The sequence below is a fragment of the Stigmatopora argus genome, chromosome 4 (genome assembly GCF_051989625.1).
Source record: "Stigmatopora argus isolate UIUO_Sarg chromosome 4, RoL_Sarg_1.0, whole genome shotgun sequence".
In the NCBI taxonomy this organism is placed as follows: domain Eukaryota; kingdom Metazoa; phylum Chordata; class Actinopteri; order Syngnathiformes; family Syngnathidae; genus Stigmatopora; species Stigmatopora argus.
Window position 1 is genome coordinate 21,054,580 of NC_135390.1, and position 19,623 is coordinate 21,074,202.

The window sequence follows — 19,623 nt, forward strand, 5'->3', positions numbered from 1 at the left end:
ATTTCGATCCATTTTTTGATTACACACGAAACTAATTGATTTTAAGTGTGTTTTGCAAAATTAAAACAAAAGCTTGGCCAACAAATCCGGGTTGAAAAGGTCATTTTGAAGGAAATTGCTTGTAACAGTTGCAAACAACAGCTTGTGAACAGATTCTGGGATTTGTCCGAGGTTTGACCTTCTGTCAAACAACACCTGTGAACATCAATGCGAGCCAAAAAAAAAGGAAATAAATAAATAAAAAGAAATATTCTTCATTTCCAACAACTCCAACAGATGGCAGACTGGTACCACGCAGTAAAGCCACATAAAGAAGATAGGATTATGTATTCAATTTTGAATTCATATTAAAACGGCTTTTTTGGTTTAGAAAAATAATTTTTTTGCCAATCAATTAATTGATAGCATGTGTTACTACACAAATAAGCTATTTGATAAATTGACGTGGAATAAGATGGACATTTTTTGGCAGCCATTTAAATGTTTGCCTTCATCTTTCACATGAAAATGTGTATTAATTAGTTTTGTCATGTTTTTGTCATTGTATAATAAGTCTGTCTGGTGTTGTTGAGGAATAATAAAAATGATAATAAAAATAATTTTGTGTGACTTGAAGTTTTCATAGATAAAATTTAAAGGTTTTAGTCTTAAAACTCAATTTTGAATAAACTGATATTTTTCAGTGAATTCAAATACTATTGTGGATATTGCGTTTTCTTCATGCCTATGTTCATTTTTTTGTTGATTTTTTTTGTTCAAATTTTAGTTTAATTTTTTGGTTCAAATATTTTTGTTCAATTTTTTGTTCCATTTTTTGTTGTTGATTTTTTTGTTCAATTTTTTTGTTATTGTTTGTTAACACATTGATTATGATTGATTTGACATCTATTGCAATCCACCAAAGCCATTGAATTTAACTGGAAACTTAGAATTTGAACTATTTAACACGTAAAAAAACATTGGATAATTTTGTTCTAAATTGAAATTGGTTTATTGCAATGGCAAATTTTGTGTTTTTTTCCCTTAATTTTAATCCCATTTTTGTTTTGCATAAAGCATAATGATTTTTTGGTGTATTTTTTTCTTCTAATTTCTATTAAAACAAGACTAGTTAGAAGATATCAATTAACATGCATTGACATCAACATCATATGCAACATGGTGACGTTTCCTATATTAATTTTAATTCATGAAATCTCTTATTTCTCATAATGTAAACATTAGGAGGTCCGAGTTCAAACCCAAACAGCGAGCGCCAATTTTCCACCCTTAGCCACTTCATCTCATTTCGATTCCCAACAAACCTTCAACGCGTCCAATAATCCTCTCCCATTTGACTCGGCAGGGCACAGGTGGCGCCGGAATGGCTCGACCCGCTTGACCCGCCCCCTCCAGAGGTGAGCGACGCCCTCCAGGCATCACCCCCTTCCAACCCGGAGACCCCGAGCCTCCCCCAGGGACTCATTTGCGCTTAACATGGGGGTTAGCTCGCTGAACTCCGACACCGCCTGCCAAAAAAAAAAAAAAACGAAACAAAATGAGTGCTGCTTTACTATAAGCTTCACGCTAAAATACCAATTTTCAGTGCTCCCATTTTACAAAAGGATATACATTTATATTTCCCGTATATTCTGGACTATAAGTCACACTTTTTAATAGTTTGGTGCGACTTATACATCAGTGTGATCTGTCTGAAGTTGTTCGCATATTATAATATATAATTTCACATGTTATTTTTACACTGAACCACAAGAGGGCGTGTTTGTTGACCATTTCAACTATAGAGGTCAAAGGTCGCTATGACAAAGCTGTAGAATCGCTAATAACGTTTAAAAAGGCTTACCAAAAAAGGATTATTTATTCATTTTCTGAACGGCTTATCCTCACGAGGGTTGTGAGGGGTGCTGGAGCCTATCCCAGCTATCTACAGGCACCAGGCGGGGAACACCCTGAATCGGTAGCCAGCCAATCAAACAACCAATCATAGCTAGGAGCATTTTAGAGTGCTAGCCAGCTAGCCTAGCATGCGTGTTTTTGGGGATGTGGGAGGAAACCGGAGTACCTAGAGAAAACCCACATAAGACGGAGGAGAACATGCAAACTCCACACAGTGAGGACCGAGCTGGGATCGAACCCACGGCCCCAGAAATGTGAGGCAGACGCGGTAACCACTCAACCACCGGACCGCCAAATATTAATTCCTTATAATTTTTGGGGGTCAAACTTTAGATTCTACCTGTTCTTGCCCCTTATTATTATTGTTATTATTATTATTGTTATTATTATTATTATTCAATTGCCTTTAAATGACATTTATTAAAAAAATGTGACATTTTTTTACCCTTTCATTGTGCACTTTTTTGGACTAAATTTATAGTCCCAAAAAATACGGAAATGTATAAAATATAAAACAACATTACCACGTTGATTGTTTTTACGCTCGTTAAAGAATGAAGCATTAAAATATCCAAGAGCATTAGCAATCCTTCTCAACAACTTTAGCTAACTTTTGACTTTTCCAAGAAAACGAAGCACGGCAGCGTTTTATTTTCTTTCCACAATTAGCGTCATTCTCGTTATAACGACTTGACGCGCACATACGTAGCATGCTGAGCCTGCAGTTCGGGACAAACAATTAATTTCAAAGCCATCTTTGTCGTCGTTTAGCTAACGGAACGGTGTTTGCTGCTCCCTCCTGGCTCGGAGAGAAAGAAAAGCACCCCCAAGTCTCATTTACCACGAGGCTACCGCTGTGTTTCTTTTTTTTTAATTGCACACCAATTAAAGGGAAGAGAAGTCAGCAAATATTTTCCGTCAGGCGACAAGCGGACGGCCCTAGCGGACGCTAAGGGCGGACCGCGGCGGGGATTCGGGTAGCTGTCACGCCATTTCCCAGCGTTCTATTTTTCAAAATGTGTCACAGAGAATGGTAATTAGCGACTAAACCACTATGAGGACAATATTATGATGATTCGACAATTATGTCACCCAATTACTTAGCAAAAGTTGACTTTGGCAAAAGAAGAGATTGCTAACTTTGCGTCGGAGACACTTTTTGTTCGGTCTGATGTTTTATTTGTTATATATATGTATATTAGAAACAAATACCTGACATTCAAAAAAACTCCTTGTAAATATTGTACTCATTAGATTACATTAGATTACTTTATTCATCCCGTATTCGGAGAATTTCACTGTCACACTAGCAAGAGGGTGAGAATACAGACACAGAAAAATAAATTTTAGGACATAAATAAATGGGTCATAAATAAATTTAAAAATTACATTAAAAATTTATATATATATATATATATTCATTATTTTATTGATTTATTTAAAAAAATAACAAAAAATAATAATGAAAAAAACAATTATTTACTTATTTATTACCTATTTATTTATGTCTAAAATGTATTTTACTGTGTCTGTATTCTCACCCTCTTGCTACTGTGACAGTTACATTTCCCAAATGCCGGATAAATAAAATTCTTTAATCTAATCTAATCTAATGAGTACAATATTTATTTTTTGGGAATGTCAGGAATTTGATTTCTCTTACAAAGGCTTGTTTTTAATATGCAATTTGGATAAGATGACAAAGTAGAAACAGGAGAATTTAATGTGCTATTGTTGTATTTTAAGATAGTTTATTATGGGATTTCTCATTTAAATCGTTAGTTTATTATGGGATTTCTCATTTAAGTCGTTTAGGGTTTATTTCATTCTTTTTTTAAATTCAACTAGTTAAGTTTTAGTTGAGTTTTAGAGCGAAATCATTAGTTTATATTAGCGTTGTACCGATAGATACTAATATTGGAAGTATGAAATTAGATTGGTGGCTACTAAAAATTAACGTGGATTATCCATAAGTACTTTTTGAGATTTGTTTATCAAATGTCAAAGAAGAGAATAAGAGTGGAAGAAGAAGCCATTATGAATATTTGTTATAGATCGAAATCATATTAATAATAATAATCGGACGAACAAGAGTTTGTATTTGAGTGATAAATTCTTGATATGAATTTAATATGGCTTATTTTTCAGGTTTTCAGTGTCAATTTATGCTGTAATCGTAATTATTTCCAACTTTTTCAATGTAAAAAATGTGGATGATATTGTGATTATTTTGAACTTTTTCAATGTCAAATTATGGATGAAATTATGATTATTTTGAACTTTTTCAGTGTCAAATTACGGATGTAATTTTGATTATCTTTGAACTTTTTCAGTGTCAAACAATGGATTTCATTGTGATTATTTTTAACTTTTTCAGCATCAAATTGGAGGCAAATAGTTTTCTAATTGCAAATCGGAAAACATTCCCATTTTCATATTTTTCTTTAAACGATTAAAAACATTCATTCTTTGATTAGTTTTTTTTAACTAACAAAAAACTAATTGAAAGATGAGCATTTATCTGTTTGATTAAAAAAAAATACATTTGCCAATTTTGCTATCCAAATTAGCATTAGCATTAGCAACCACGTATTTCCTTACGAATCCATTGTATCACCAGACCAGCATTCATACCCACATTTCACCAACGGATTACGACAACAATCAGACAATTTAGAATTTCGACAAGATTGAAGGATTAGAAAGAAGAGAGCGAGTCAGCAGCCCTGAAAGTTCAACCTTCCTGGACTGCGATTAGCTTCGGACGCGGTGCAAAGGACACGGCAGAAAGAGAAAAAAAGTCCAGCTGCGACACCCTGCGAATAAGCCGGCTCATGTCTGCAGGTGTCTGGCAGATAATGCGGCACATCTGGACGTGTTCTGCAGCTAGAACGGCAGGTGGGAAAAAAATTCGGCACGATTTTTTGGGGGAGGAAAAATAAGTGCTGGAGGGAAAAGTATACAACATTAATTCATTTTCAGAATCGCTTATCCTCACAATGATCAGGGAAGTATGTATCAGTGATTAGTGAAAATATGTTGATGGGCAAAAACTGCTGTAGTGGTTTTAGTCGTTAAAAATTGTCATACGGAATATTCATTTAGTTGATCTATAATCAACAATATTATGATATGAAAAGGTTTTGCTGCAGGTTTAATTAGATTATGTTTAAAAAATGTGTTTCAATATCTGAGAATATCTTGGTGAACTATTGGTTAAATGAACATAGAGGAGTACCCCAGGGGTCAACATGAGAACCACTTTACTTTTTAAGTCATTCATTCGTTTCAATACCGTTTATCCTAGCTGGGGTTAAGGGGTGCTAGAGCTTATCCCAGCCCACACCGAAGTCAGGTGAAAGAACCACGACATCATCGGGTGGCATAGAGTATTTACTGTATTTACTTGCATATAAGCCGCACCCTTAAAACTGCCTTAAAATCGTTGATTTTTACAATTTGTCGGGTATAAGCCGCACCCTTAAAACTGCCTTAAAATCGTAGAATTTTACAATTTCTCGCGTATAAGCCGCACCCTTAAAACTGCCTTAAAATCGTTGAATTTGACAATTTCTCGCGTATAAGCCGCCCCCTGATTCACTATTCTCACCTCCCTATTCATGGTTTTAATAGGGAGTACAAATGTGTTACTTTGAAGGTAAAATCTTAAGAAAAAACATCGAAAAATCATCGAAAAATCATATTTCTGAGATACTGTATGAATCAAAAGCATATTAGGGTCAAAATCACAAGAAATTAATTGATCCAGTAATGGTTGTTTTCTTACTGCAAAACAGAAAATAACCAATACATTGTAAATGTTACTTTGCCGACATCTACTGATGAGAAAGAGTATAGCAAGTCTTTTGCGCCTATAAGCCGTGATTCAGTCATCATTTTTTGAGTTAAAAATACGGCTTATATGCGAGAAAATACGGTAATTACTATTTTACTAATTTAATATCCACTTTATCCTTGTATTAAAACTACGAAGAATGAATTTGAACTCTCGCTCCTAAATAATGAACTACAATTAAATAAAATGGTTATTTGTAGGCCCCTTGCCCTTGTGCCCGCCCCCCAAAAAATCTTACAAATCAGCTCTAGCACTTTTGTTAGAACTTATAATGACGATTATTATATAATTTACTACTGGAAAGTCAATTTAAAAAAGGATTAGCATTTTTTGGTGCGTGGCAGAAAAAAAAGTGAGTAAAATGAAGGTCACGCCACCTGTTGTTCTCTCCTCTTGGAGGATGGCCGTGATTGGTCTTCGCTTCATTAATACGGCGTGCGGGGGTGCGCACACCGCTGTTATGTTGATTGAGCTGAAAGCAATGTGCATTCCCAGCCCTCCAACTCTTATTTTTAACTTTTTATTCACGCGAGCAAACAAACACCCCACATTTTACCGGCCGTGTTTACTGGCAGGAAAAGAGAGGACGGACGTTAGATGGATTTTGGGGGGTGACTTTTCAGACTGTGCTCCATATGTTCATGTCATTTGGGGTCCTGGAGCCAGCCTGTATGGATAGCATAGATTTGGCTCATCGCCACTATTGGCGCCCCCTGTTGTATCTCAGCACCCCCTTTGGATTTGGCAATCTATTTTGGTTAGATAGTGGAATAAAATGTCTCTTTAATTGATTTTACACTGGCATGAATGAACGTTTCAATGGCATCGGCCAAAATAGAAATAGCGGCTAGCTCCGATCCAGCAGGTGGCAGTGTTACGAGAAATATGTTTTCTTCGTTTTTTTTGTTAGTGAGTAAAGTTTGGTTTTAATTTGAATGAATATGTTTATTCTGCTATGTTGAAGTATGAAAAATAATCTTCTTGCTCATGCAGGTTTATTTATTTGGACTTTTTGTCTTAGAACAGTAATGTATTTTTATGATTTGTTTTTATAATGTACTATTTAGTATGTTAACAGTAATACGTGGTGCAACGACTTATTGATCTGGATTCAATGAATCTAATAAAATTGATGTAAACACAAACCATAAACATCTTTCTCTTTTAGATATGTTTTGTTTAATCATTATTCAGTGCCAAAATTATATATATATATATATATATATATATATATATATATATATATATATATATATATATATATATATCAGAATACATAGCTTTATATATTTAAAAAACATCTTTGTAAGAATACGGGTCCGTTTAGGCTTGATTAATATTTACTCAAAAAATGTAATAATATTGCTAACTTACTTTGGCTAACAACATGGGAGTAAAATTAACAAAATTTAATTATACATAATAATATCTAAAGACTTAAAAAAACTATTAAATTTAATTTAAAAAATATTTATGTATAGATTTTATGTCCCTTAAAAAGTGAGGGTTGAAAAAAACACTATTAAATTTAACTTAAAAAGATTTATGTATAGATTTCATGGCCCTTAAAAAAGTGAGGGTTGATAATAACAAATAGGGGGCCGCAAAATATACCCACAATTCCCATATTTTTTCACATATAAGCCGTGTTTGCAAAATTATGAATGAATCAAGGGTACGGCTTATATGCGCACAAATGATTATTTATTATTAATTATTATTATCCAATCCAAATTAGACTTGACTTACACAAAACGCCATAACGCAAGACACCGCGGCCATTTATTTCAAAATAGGGAAAAGATAAACAGTTAAAACGCTAAACAAAATTTATTTTAACGTCTATGAATGAAAAAAAAAAAAAACATATCTTGCATAAAACGTGAAAAAACTCACTTACTTGTGCCTGCCATTGGTCGCTCAAGGCGCCGCCATTTTGGTGCAAACTTGACCGCTGTGGACAAACAGAGCGGTCAATATGGTAATAAAATAAAACGTAACAACCCTAACTCATACACACATGCTCCTAATAATGTACCGAACTTTTTTGAGTTATTTAATAGTTTTTTCCCCGGTTTGTTTTCTTGCTGAGTGGTCGTTGCCCTCTCATTTTTGCCCTGGGTTAAGAAAAAAACGTGTACAGTAAGGTTGTGATTGCATGGTGGAATATTTTTTCCCCATCTTCGCAACCATCTGGAAGATAAGACTTACATTATTTTCTCCGGGTTGTCCTCTTTTGTTTCTTTTTTTTTCTCCCCTGGCAGCAGTCAACAATCATTTGCTTTTGCTGAATAACACATTTTGAGCCCTGTAATTGGTTGACCGCTTCGCAGAGGGACGGGATGATGTTATTCTTATATTTTATTTGTATGGTAGGCGTGCGACCGGGTTGGTGCAAATAGATTTCTTTTTTTGAGATAGGAACTGGAGCTTGGCCATATCTTTTCATTTACTTATAACTGTAATATTTAATGAATATGCTTTGATAATTGTGCTTTTGTATAGGGCACATGTGTCAAAGTGGCGGCCCGGGGGCCAAATCTGGCCCGCCGCATCATTTTGTGTGGCCCGGGAAAGTCAATCATGAGTGCCGACTTTCTGTTTTAGGATCAAATTAAAATGAAGAGTATAGATGTATATTACATTTCCTGATTTTCCCTTTTAAATCAATAATTGCAATTTTTTAGTCTATTTTTTCTGTTTTTAGTTCAAAAATCATTTTGTAAAATCGAAAAAATATATTAAAAAAGCTAAAATAAACATTGTTTTTTATCTATAAAAAACGGAATATTCAGGGCTTTTAATCCAGTTCTTTTAATCCATTTATTAAAAAAAATCTAAATATTAGATCTAAAATGGTCCGCCCCACGTTTTTTTCAATTTTACGGCCATGTTTGCTCAACAATATCTGCAATATTCGAGGGATTACTGTACTGGAAAGCAGCGGCAGATTAGACGTTGGGCGGCAACAGTTTTGTCAAAATCCCAGGTGGTCCTGGATCATTTTAGACCCCCGACTCCGAACCAGAAAAACAGTATACGTATAATAAATTATAGTAATAAAATATTTGAAACAATTAACATTCTAAATCCAGTGCTGGCGGACCGGTGGACGAGTGGTTAGCGTGTCGGCCTCACAGTTCTGGGATCGAGGGACCGATCCCAGGTGGGTCCTCACTATGTGGAGTTTGCATGTTCTCCCAGGGCTCGCGTGGGTTTTCTCCGGGTGCTCCGGTTTCCTCCCACATCCCCCAAAACATGCATGCTAGGCTAGCTGGCTAACACTCTAAATTGCCTCTAGCTATGATCGGTCGTACTTTGTCTCCTTGTGCCCTGCGATTGGCTGACCACGGATTCAGGGTGCCCCCCAACTGGTTCCATAGTTGGCTGGGATAGGCTCCAGCACCCCCTACAGCCCATGTGAGGATAAGCAGTTGGGAAAATGTATACATTTAGCGCTTATATTCAAGTAATAAATGCTTTAAAAACAAACCATTCTTGAAAATGAAAGTTAAATAGAACTAAAGAGTAGTCAGGAACCGTGCTCTGGCACCCCTTGGAGAATCAGCTCTCTAATTTAATTACAGCGGACCTTGGCACACCCAAGCAAAGCCCACGGCGGGGCGGCGCACGACACCAGCCGGGAACATCCTGTCTCGGACCACGGGAATATCAGACGCGACAGATGGCTCATAAATTATGAAGATGCGTGCCACGGGAAGCCTTCCACCGGAGAGCGGGTGGACTTTGAGCTCGGGTTCTCCGGTGGGCGGGAAATACACGGCTATGTCATTGTGAGCCCCCCCCTATCGCGTTGTGAGCGCAGTGTTGGTTTATATTTTATGACGAGTCGCATGTTTTAATCAAGATCTCTGTCGCCGCGGGAAACGTCTGCGCCAGTTGACTCGGAAACATGGCGGATGTGTGTCCATATGGATTTCAGGAAATATGGACACCATTATAAAATTACCCATGCTGCCAACTCCAGAGATAAAGCACGACTATGCTTTCATTTTTTTCTTTTAAAAAGTGTGATATTTACTACTACTTCTACTACTACTACCACCACCACTACCACTACCACCAATACTCCCACTACCACCAATACTCCTACCACCACTACTACACTACTACTACTACCACTAGCACCACTACCACTGCATCAACCACTACCACTACTATGACTATCACTACCACACCACCACCACTACTACTACTACCACTAGCGCTACTACTACTACCACTACTACCGCTGCATCTACCACTACTACGACTATCACTACTACCACCACCACCGCTACTACTACTACCACTAGTGCTACTACTACCACTAGTGCTACCACCACCACTAGTGCTACTACCACCACCACTAGTGCTACTAGTGCCACTACCACTGCATCAACCACTACCACTACCACCACCACTACTACTACCACCACCACTACTACTACCACCACCACTACTACTACCACCACCACTACTACCACCACTACTACTACTACCACCGCTACTACTACTACCACCAGCACTACTACCACTACCACCGCATCTACCACTACCTCTACTACGACTATCACTACTACCACCACCACCACTACTACTACTACTACCACTACCACCATCACTACTAATACCACCACTACTACTACCACCACTACTACTACCACCACTACCACTTTTGTTTAATTTACCATTGAATTTATTGAATTTTGATGTAAAATCACAAATTTTATTACAATACCACATTGACTCTTTGGGAAAGTAAATAATATTTGCAATATTTAAAAACTTGCTACGATTTGATTGAATTCACAATCTCTCAATAGATTGAATACAATATTATATAGCAATTTTGACAATTTTTTTACAGAAATATTTCCAATTATTAAATAAAATTCTGATTTCACAAACAGATGGTGATGTTGATCAATATTTTACTTCATATTCAAATAATGATGCAGGAATGGCATCTTAAAAGATAATAAAAAACGTAGTACCGGTACAGCACTAGCATTAGCCGATAGCACACAAATATCCAAAATCGGGGCCAAAATACAACAAACTTTCAAAGTAAAACGTGTAGATCAGCATTTAAAAAAACATATCTAAAACTATATTCCTTGCCTCATCTGAAATCATGCTGTAAAAATATGACTGACACTTGAACTATGAATAAATGCTCAACTCCACTTTGTGGCGACTAAAGCGACTGATTGCATCATCATGCATTCATATCCCAACACTTGCCAGTTAATTATTACCACACAGCATTAATTAATTCTGTTATGGTGATTCATCATCAGTGAAACTCATCTCAACCCACTTTTTTTTGTGATGGCTAAACGTATTTACCGCGTGAAGAAAAAGAAGCCAAAGAATTGCATTGTGGGACATTTCAAAAGCCACCCGGATAATTAACCGCTACTCTTTAAAGTGAAATGTTGTATTTATTTGTATTGAACTTTAGTGTTGAAGTTTTAGCCATTTTTATGCTCAGTTTAACGTCATATAAACAAGCTTTTCTTTCATGTTTTGAGCCAGAATTTGAGTTAGGAGTGAGCATAAGTGGAAAAAATGGGAGTATTAAAAATGAATAGAAGAAATCGCTAACAAAAAGTAAAGAGGAAGTCATTAAGTCGATGGGTGAGTAAATTGACTTACAAATTTGGGTGTGGAAAATAAACACAACTCAAGTTGGCCATTTTTTGTGACTAATTTGGATGACTAAACATATTGATCCAAGTAAAATAGTCAATCACCCACTATCATAGTAATTAAATCGACAGGTTAGATTTGACTGAGATACAACCACTAGTACGCTTTAAAAAAAATAAACACCCCAAAAATTCAAGGGGCATATGATAAAAACAACAAGTCCCACATACTATTTACCATTGAGTCACTCACTATCTGCCAGAATCCTAACCTTTAATTACAGCATCGGTTTCAACTATGCAGAGGCAAACTGTTCCGTAAATGATTTTCATTGTAAAATTTCACTAGTTATGGATCTGTGGGAGTCTTTGTCATTTATTTTTGAACACTAACAAGATTGTATCATTTAGTTAGTGTTAAAAAAATCAAAAATTTGACTAGTATTATTGCAACAAAGTGAAATTGTCATGCTTTTCAATAATAAATTGGACAACAATACACGAATTGAGTCCACCGTTTACGTCCGACCGACCCACGCTTGTCACGCCGACCTAGCATCGACCGCTAACGTCCTCCCGGGTAAACAAGCGCGTAAAACTACTACTACTATTACTACTACTACCACCACTATTACTACTACTACTACTACCACCACTATTACTACTACTACTACTACCACCACCAATATTACTACTACTACTACCACCACTATTACTACTACTACTACCACCACTATTACTACTACTACCACCACTATTACTACTACTACCACTACTACTACCACCACCACCACCACCACCACTACTACTACTACTACTACTACTACTACCACTACTACTACCACTACCACTACTACTACCACTACATCACCATTAATACTACTACTACATCTACCACTACCAATACTACGACTATCACTGCTACTACTACTACATCTACCACTACCAATACTACGACTATCACTGCTACTACTACTACATCTACCACTACCAATACTACGACTATCACTGCTACTACTACTACATCTACCACTACCAATACTACGACTATCACTGCTACTACTACTACTACCACTACATCACCATTACTACTACTACATCTACCATTACTATCACTACTAGCACTACCACTACTACTACTGTTGTTTAATTCACCATTGAATTGATGAATAAACACAAATTTTATTACAATACCACATTGATTCTTTAGGAATCCGCCAGAATCCCAACCTTTAATTACAGCATCGGTTTCAACTATGCAGAGGCAAACTGTTCCGTAAATGATTTTCATTGTAAAATTTCACTAGTTATGGATCTGTGAGAGCGTTTGTCATTTATTTTTTAACACTAACGAGATTGTATCATTTAATTAGAGTTTAAAAATTCACAAATTTGACTAATATTAATGCAACACTGTGAAATTGTCATATTTTTCAATAATAAATTGGACAACGATACACGAATTGAGTCCATCGTCTCCATCCAACCGACCCACTCTTGTCACGCCGACCTAGCATCGACCGCTAACGTCCTCCCAAGTAAACAAGCGCGTAAAACTCGCCGCTAATTTCCCACTCACGTCCCAGAATCGTCTCGTCCTATCACGTCGTTCCCTTGTAGCCCTCAACTCGCCCCGCTTATTTACCGCCTGTCTTATCAAGCAAAGAATAAAACCGTCCCCCAAAAATGACAGATCTTGCGTGATTTACGCAAGTGACTGAGGGAAGAAGAAATTGTTTTGGGGATTTATTACCCTGAAATGACAAGAATGACAAGTATTGCAATGTTATATTGACTCTGTAAGGCCTGCTTTTTCTGGTTTTAATGGTTTGACACAAGCATTTCCACTAAGTCAAGAGCAGACGATTAAGGAAAGTCGTCTTATGTGGCAAAAGTAGGGAAGCTTGGGGTAAAAAGGACAGCGGGAGAGCGACCCGCTTTTACGTTTTGAACGTATTTGTCGGCTGAAAGACCTTCGGGGGGAGCTGAAGCACCTGGCGACGATCAACGGCACCCCCGCTTGGCAACTTCTATTCAAACAGCACTCGAAAGCTTCAGGTGTTTCTTATTTTTTGATACGGTGCCTGTATAGAAGCTGATTGCAAAAATAGAGGACGGAATGGGCCTGAAATGGTCTCCGTTGGTGAGATACAACTTTGAAAGAGCCCAATGTTTTTGTTCCAGGAAAAATAATCAGTGTAGTCCAAGAATTTAAATACCTAGGAATCACTCTTGACTCTCAACTTGTCTCTTTAAATGTCAGATTAAAAAAAACCACGCAAAATTCAATTCAATTTGTCCAATTTTAGGTTCATCAGAAACAATCAAAAAGGAGGTCAAGTGAGCAGTACAACCAGGAAGTGTGTCCGTAGCGGTTTAGTTTGTCAGTTAGTCCGTTTTTCACGTTTTATGGAAAATTCGGTTATTTTTTTTTGGAATTTCATTCATAGACGTCAAAATAACTTTTGTTTAGCGTTTTATCTGTTGATCTTTTCTCTATTTTCAAAATAAATGACCGCATTGGGCGCATTGTTTTGCGTTATGGCATTTCGTCTTTGTCATCTTGCAATTTCGTACATGTCAAATCTAATTTGTGCGCATATAAGCCGTACCCTCGATTCGTCATCATTTTTTTGAGCGACAAATACGGCTTATATGTGAGAAAATATGGTAAACATCAATACATTAGTCCAAGGGTGTCAGACGCATTAACGTCAACTCGGTTTCATGTGGGCCAGACCATTTTAGATATAATATTTAGATTAAATGGATTATAAGAACTGGATTAAAAGCCCTGAATATTCCGTTTTTTTATAGATCTAAAACAATGTTTATTTTAGCTTTTTTATATATATTTTGAGATTTTACAAAATGATTTTTGAACTAAAAACAGAGAAAAAATGGATTAAAAAATGACAATGATTGATTTAAAATGGGGAAAATCAGGAAATTTTATATACATCTATACTCTTCATTTTAATTTGATCCTAAAACAGAAAGTCGGCACTCATGATTGACTTTCCCGGGCCACACAAAATGATGCGGCGGGCCAGATTTGGCCCCCGGGCCGCCACTTTGACACCTGTGCATTAGTCGATCAACATTGACAAACTTATTTTTGCCGAAAGTCACCTTGCAGCTTCATGAATGTCAAGTCTAATTTGTGCGCATATAAGCCCTCGATTCAGTCCTCATTTTTTTGAGCGACAAATGCGGCTTATATGCGAGAAAATACGGTAAACGTCGATACAATAGTCGATCAACGGTGCTTGACAGCCCTTGTTTTTGCCGAAAAAATAAACGTTTAGGGTGAGTTGTATCCTCAATTTGTCCAAAAGAGATGCCTCACTCATCATGTCAACTCCGATTTGATTGCACATCACGTTGCCAGGTACAAAGGAAACACCCTGGGCAGTTCTCCACATCGGGGATTTGTTTGAAATATGTGGAAGCGAGAAACCAGACGCAGGATTCGCCAGATGTTTCCTCGAGAGGTGGCGGCGTGGTCCCGCCCCCGGCACGACAACAAAGACGCGACGGGAGAAGGCGTTCACTGAATCATGAAGTTGTCTCCTCTCCCTCGGCGTCTTTGTCGCCGATGTTCCACGACTTGCTTCACTTCGGCGCGTTACGATAAAAAAACTGCAGATTGTCAACTATGCTGGTTGTCGTTAAAATTATCCTCGTTTTTCCCTCTTTGGAAAGAACGTTGAGCAAATTATAGGGGTAACTTTACTCATGGCGCCCCCGGTGGAGGCATGGCTAGCGCTAATTCTGGGTTCGAGGGTTCGATCCCAGGTGGGTTGTCACTGTGTGGAGTTTGAGGGCTTGCGTGGGTTTTCTCCGGGTACTCCGGTTTCCTCCCAAATGGCCAAAACATGCATGTTAGGCTAGCTGGCTAAAAGTTTAAATGGTGTTAGCGTGAATGTAGCATCAGTCTTGCAATTCTGGGCTCATGGGTTTGATACCAGGTGGGTTCTGGAAGTGTGCAGTTTGTGGGTTTACGTGGGTTTTCTCTGGTTACTCTGGTTTCCTCCCAAATGGCCAAAACATGCATGCTAGGCTAGCTGGCTAAAAGTCTAAATTGTTTCAGTCTTGAAATTCTGGGCTCGAGGGTTCGATCCCGGGTGGGTTCTTACTGTGTGGAGTTTGGGGGCTTGGTGGGTTTTCTCCGGGTACTCCGGTTTCCTCCCCAAATGCCCAAAACATGCATGCTAGGCTAGCTGGGTAAAAGTCGAAATTGTGTTAGCGTGAATGTAGCGTCGGTCTTCAATTCTGGGCTCGAGGGTTCCAACCCAGGTGGGTTCTCACTGTGTGGGTTTTGTGGGGTTGCGTGGGTTTTCTCCGGGTACTCCAGTTTCCTCCCAAATGCCCAAAACATGCATGCTAGGCTAGCTGGCTAAAAGTCTAAATTGTGTTAGCGGGAATGTTTGTCCTTTTTCTCCTGCGATTAACTGGCCACCGATTGAAGGTGTTCTTTGTAGTCAGCTCCAGCACCCCCGTGGACATGCGGTTCAGAAAATGAATGAATTTGCAGTCACTCGTAACTTGAAAAAAATGGTTTTTAAGCCAATGTATGACGCCATTTTCAACCCATGCAAGACAATTCCATGACAACCAGATTGACCCAAAAAAAGATCCAAATTTGACATTGCAAAAAAAGTCCAAAAAAGCCCAGAAGAAAGATTTTTTCTCCTTCTTGAGATGAGAAGCAAGGACAAAAGCTGCAGGAGGTCCAACCTCTGTCATCATCAAGTGTTGAAAACGGACCAACGCTTTAAAAAGATGCCGCCAATTAATTCTCACTTGGAACGAACGTACCATTTTCCCCTCCAGAAAGACAGGCTGGTCTGAAACGCCATCTCGACACCCACACTTTAGCAAAACGACAGGGAAGTTCGGGGAAAAAAATTGCTTCTGGCAACCGTTTGTGGGAGGATAAACAAACAGTGACAAATTTTAGTGCAACATGGAAAAAATTTAACAGGGAAGGCATGTCAAGATTTTATATCCAAGTGAGTAGCTAAAAACTGAGCTGATGTCTTCAATGGCACTTGCCATGTTAGACGTATCAAAAAAACATGGACAAACAGAGTCAGCATTTGTTTTTGACCTTTCTGCCACCTGAAAAACTAATTAAACGGCAATAAAATCAAAAACTCTAATACACCGGTGTCAAAGTGGCGGCCTGGGGGCCAAATCTGGCCCGCCGCATCATTTTGTGTGGCCCGGGAAAGTCAATCATGAGTGCCGATTTTCTGTTTTAGGATCAAATTAAACTGCAGAGTATAGATGTATATTAAATTTCCTGATTTTCTCCCTTTTAAATCAATAATTGTAATTTTTTAATTTTTTTCTGTTTTTAGTTCAAAAATAATTTTGTGAAATCTAAAAATATATAAAAAAGCTCAAATAAACATTGATTAAGATCTATAAAAATCTGAATATTCAGGGATTTTAATCCAGTTCTTTTAATCCATTTATAAAAAAAAATCTAAATATTATATCTAAAATGGTCCGGCCCACGTGAAATCGAGTTGACGTTAATGCGCCCCGCGAACCAACCCGAGTCTGACACCCTTGCTCTAATATGTCCAATCCAAACCTTCAGAAATATAATTTTAATCCCTTATTTAGTCTTTATTGAGGCTCCTCTAGATGGCAATGTGCAGCCGTTTGTCGGCCGGTCCGTCAGTTTTTTTTTCTGGCCTTGTTCTTTTTACCTTTTCACAGCCAATTGCGCTTTGTGAATGGCCCAGTCATCGGGTCAATGGCAAAATAAAACAAAACAAAAAATAAAAGACCTGACGTGAGGGATCGTTGTTGGATGACTACAAAATGGTGGGAAAATGAAAAAGATGTTTGTTTTTGGAATAGCGACAACAGTTGCATTTAAAATAGTGACAAAAGTTGAATTATGGTGGGTCGGTGGGTCAGTGGTTAGCAAGGTGGTCCGACAGTGGGGTCGGGGGTTTGATCCCAGGTGGGTCCTCACTCTCTGGAGTTTGCATGTTCTTCCTGGTCTTGCGTGGGATTTCTCCGGGTACTACGGTTTCCTCCCACATTCCAAAAACATGCATGCTAGGCTAGCTAGCTAGCTAGCTAGCTGATCATAACCTTATATTTGATAGAGAAACCATGTTATTTTCTCATCTCATCTAATTTTCTGAACCATCCTCATTATGGTCACGGGAGGAGGGGGTGCTGGAGCCTATCCCAGCTGACTCGGGGCCAGCCAATCGCAGGGCACAAGGAGACAGACAACCATGTATACTCACCCCCATGCTTAACGGCAATTTAGAGTGTCCAATCAGCCTACCATGCATGTTTTTGGAATGTGGGAGGAAACCGGAGTACCCAGAGGAAAGCCACGCAAGACAGACACAGGTGGACGTAACTTGGATTTGAACCCAGGACCCCAGAGCTGTGAGGCCGACACACTAACCACTCACTCCACCTGGATGCCCACATGTTTTTTTTGCCTGATTCAAATCATGCAAAAACTGCCTATCACATTTTCATATCTGAACACTTAAATATGTAAATCCCATTTGTAAATGAATGTGTATCCTCCGCGAAATCTGTCTAATTTCAGTTCTATTAAACACATTTTATTACTATTAAACCACTAGTTACGTGTTACTTTGTTAAGATATGGCGAATTATAAGAAATAAAACATTTTTTTCCCAATCCAATATCCTGTTTTTGGTGTTTTTTCAGAGGGTTGCAACGAATTAATTTGTTTTTAGTTCATTTCTATGGGAAACGTTCATTTGAGTTATGAGTGAATTGACATACGAGCTCAGTCCCAGAACGAATTAAGCTCGTATCTCGAGGTACCACTGTATTCGGATCAAGACGGTAGTGGTGTTACTCACGGTAGTCGGTTTCAACAAGACCTGTACAGACGAGCGGGAGTTCTCTCTTGACGAAACGTGGCGGGCTAGCGTTCAATAGCCAGACTTGGCGGCGGCTTTCACACTTCAACATCCCGAAAATCCATCGGCGAACTGAAAAAAATAAATATTGCTTTTCAATGTCAGTTCCCCACGGAGGGGTAGCGGCACTAAAACGGCGCGGGAAACCGATAAGGCAGCCAAAGACACTCGGCACCTTATCGCACAGCTGCAGTCCTTGTCCGCCATCATTCCCTTCTCGTTGTACGGTAGGAGCGAAACAATCATAAAACAAACACTTTTGAAACGATTACAACAATTTGGAAATGTAAGACCTCCAATAATTCTCCTTACGGCAGAAAGCAGGCCTGACAAATGTGTTATTGTTTTTGGATTCCTTAATGACGTCTGGCTGGCGTTTACTGGCTTTGTCTTTTTGTGCAATAGGACAGAAAGGAGCCTTTTAATCAAATGTCCCACCGTTGCATTCCCAGAAGCCGTCTTAGACGGAAACCCTGTCCTTGACTAGATTTATTACGCAGCAATACTGAGGTCATCGTTACATTCGTTCATGTTCTGGTGTTTTGTCGTTGTCGTTGTTGGCCAAGATTCAACTAGTTGGATAGATTCCACCGTTTTACGATTAGAAGGTGTTCCTTTGGAACAGGGGTGTCCAAATTATTCCGCAAAGGGTGCAGGTGTTTGTTCCGACTGATCCAGCATAGACAGTTTCACCAAAGAGATTTTTTTCCTGAAAACAGCAGCACCTGATGGCAATCAATTAGACTTTTTAGACACCAGATTGGTGAGAATTTATCGTCTTCTTGAGTTGGAATCAGAACCTGCACCCACTGCGGTCCGAGAGGACGGGTTTGGACACCAGTGCTTTAGAAGGCCATCGGAAACATGCCTGGCAACAGCAGAAACAAGGTTCTTTTCTCAAACGAGATGGTGCCGACCGAAAAATAATAATCACAACAAACTTTGTGTCCTCTGTGGGACTTTCTGTGAGAACCATTTTAGCAATAAAGATGAGCAAGCAATGTCATGGTGGTCATTTCTACAACCGGTGACCCACCAACCAATCAAATGACCTATTAGAACCAATGCGCATTCCGACCAACCAACCGACCGGCCATCCTACCAAAACAAAAGAGCATTCTAGCCAACTAATTCTGTTCTGTTCTAAATGGAACAAACCAACCAACCACTCAGCTAAATAAACTACAACTAACCAACCAACCAAACCTCTCTCTGATGGACCAATTGACTGACTGACAAACCGACCAACCAACTGCTCAAACAATACACTACCGAACC

The 19,623-nt window shown here is 38.4% G+C and overlaps 1 protein-coding gene across 12 annotated transcripts in view; it reads right to left on the reverse strand.

The window, feature by feature from the left end:
• Positions 1–19,623, reverse strand: part of csf3r (colony stimulating factor 3 receptor) — a 127,895-nt gene that overhangs the window by 19,220 nt on the left and 89,052 nt on the right. For 8 of the 12 annotated variants that reach the window (XM_077598001.1, XM_077598005.1, XM_077598003.1 and 5 more), the window contains 3 exons: positions 18,286–18,417; positions 7,653–7,706; positions 1,305–1,508 (listed from right to left, as the gene is read on the reverse strand). The gene's annotated coding sequence lies outside the window, so the exon portion shown is untranslated. The remainder of the gene's footprint in view (positions 1–1,304; positions 1,509–7,652; positions 7,707–18,285; positions 18,418–19,623) is intronic. The other 4 variants (XM_077598010.1, XM_077598008.1, XM_077598007.1 and 1 more) reach the window with 3 other exon arrangements.